Source organism: Heterodontus francisci, chromosome 45, assembly GCF_036365525.1.
Source record: "Heterodontus francisci isolate sHetFra1 chromosome 45, sHetFra1.hap1, whole genome shotgun sequence".
Taxonomy (NCBI): domain Eukaryota; kingdom Metazoa; phylum Chordata; class Chondrichthyes; order Heterodontiformes; family Heterodontidae; genus Heterodontus; species Heterodontus francisci.
This window is the reverse complement of record NC_090415.1, coordinates 17426467-17428795: the sequence shown is the minus strand read 5'-3', so window position 1 is coordinate 17428795 and position 2329 is coordinate 17426467. Positions and strand designations below refer to the sequence as shown.

Below are 2329 nucleotides of genomic sequence, written 5' to 3'. Positions count from 1 at the left end.
AACTGCAATGTCTGTCCACAAGTGTGGTGGAAGCAGAGACAATCAATGATTTCAATAGGAAATTGGAGAAACACTTGAAGGAAACAAACTTGCTCCAGGGTGACGCCAATCAAGCGGGAGAATGAATCTGATTGGATGATAAGAATATTTTATCAATTTCAATTCTGTCAAAGCTTTGACATTTTTTTCGTTTGTAAAATACTGCAACATAAAGTAAACCTGCAATTTAAGGTTGCGATGGACGGGAATCGAACCCAGGTCAACTGCTTGGAAAGCAGTTATGCTCACCACTATACCACCATCGCTTACTGTACTGGGCTGGCCCAGCGTTTTGATTAATAGAATGCTGTGCAATGGTTTCAACTTGTCCCTGAGCAATGCGATTGTGTTAACAGAAACACAAAACTGTGAATGCTGGAAATCTGAAATAAAATCAGAAAGTGCTGCAAATATTCTGATCAATGGTCACTCACCTGAAACGTTAACTCTGCTTCTCTCTCCACAGATGCTGCCAGACCTGCTGAGTATTTCCAGCATTTCTTGTTTTTATTTCAGATTTCCAGCATCTGCAGTATTTTGCTTTTATTTTCGAGTTCAGTAGCGAACTGATCCTTTTTGCTTACTGGGCAGAACTATGCAGTGGAGTGACGCAGAAAACTGTACGAAGAACAATGTATTTAACGGGCCCACAATTTCGAAGTTTAAGGAGGACAAAATACACAGCAATGTATGCATATAGTAAAGAGCTGTAAGTTTCAGGTAGATGTTACCTGAACAGAGGTGAGACAGAGAATACCCAACCCGTCTCACCTTTAGATTCCTGACCAAGATAGACCGACAAGGTACAAACTCAAGTTATGTGACCAAGTCAGAGAGTTTATTAGGCTTAACCAAGATCTACAAAGTTAATACTTAACAATGGTAATAGATATTCAGTAACACACAACACCCGTTCTTGTTTCTGTGCTTGCTGCCGCACGGACTTCTCTCCTTCTTCATCCCTTGCTGTGTTTTTTTGACTATATTCTATCTTCTCCTTTTAAGTACCAACGATCTTCTGTTGACCCCTCTCTAAGTGTGCTGACGATGTCCTGTAACACCCTTTCTTTTATCCTTCTTGTGGTGCAAGGATGTTACCATATTAGTTTTGAATTGTTCCAAGAGTCCTAATTGGTCCAGGTTGACATCACTGTTTGACACTAGTTAGTTAATGGTTGAATCTACACACAGTACAGATGTTTCCCGACCCTTTCTATTTTAGAAAGGATCCTAAAGGTTACATTCTTGCTGATCCCAGACATTTTTTTCTTTAATTCTGCCTTTATCTCATCTCTCTCCATGCAAGGAGTGCTGCTGACTCTCCCATTGTTCTCACAAAAAGGTTTAAACAAAGTATAGCCTTGAAAACACATTTCATAATAAAGCAAGCAACAGATCAAACAGACTTCAATATATTGATGTACAAAGCATATCATTAATCCTATTATGTTAGCTGTCCTTATTTGGCACAAACGTAAAATATGTCACGGTCCATCGTGCCCACATTGTGGATTCTCCTCCAGCTACATGACTTGCCTTTTTTTTCCCTATGGCTACGTGCATCTTCCACACTGACACATCTCTCAACATGACATTTTAACATAGTTCAGTGAAGATGACCGTCATGCTTCGCAATCCAACCTTAACATTGCAGTTCTTGCATAAATGTAAGCCATGAAAATACTCTAAACTTTACACAGCGGTGAGCAGTGTTCAGGTGATACAGAAAATCTGGTGCGTTGGGCAGAGACAATCAGTTAATCTATCAAAGTCTCTTGATGTTATGCTCCTATCTATACTACTTACAACACAACTATTCTTTTGTTATTGAAAAGCTTGGATAGATGGCTCTGGATTGTGTTATCTAAGGAAGTGGTTGTTCTCCTTGCAGCAATGTGGATTGAGGGGAGATCTGATGCAGGTGTAGGTAAGTTAGACAAGGATAACCCGTTCCCATTAGTTGATGGTACAAGGACTAGGAGACACAGATTGATGGTTTTGGGAAAGAGATGCCGGGAAATGTGAGGAAGCACTTTTTGCTTTACCTGCTACATTGCAACTGCAATGTCTGTCCACAAGTGTGGTGGAAGCAGAGACAATCAATGATTTCAATAGGAAATTGGAGAAACACTTGAAGGAAACAAACTTGCTCCAGGGTGACGCCAATCAAGCGGGAGAATGAATCTGATTGGATGATAAGAATATTTTATCAATTTCAATTCTGTCAAAGCTTTGACATTTTTTTCGTTTGTAAAATACTGCAACATAAAGTAAACCTGCAATTTAAGGT

The 2329-nt window shown here is 39.6% G+C and overlaps 1 non-coding gene across 1 annotated transcript; it reads right to left on the bottom strand.

Annotated features, from left to right (window-relative positions):
• Positions 1 to 233: 233 nt before the first annotated feature.
• On the bottom strand, positions 234 to 305 carry trnag-ucc (transfer RNA glycine (anticodon UCC)). The gene has a single exon. It is a non-coding gene; the product is annotated as a tRNA-Gly (tRNA).
• Between the last annotated feature and the right edge of the window lie 2024 nt (positions 306 to 2329).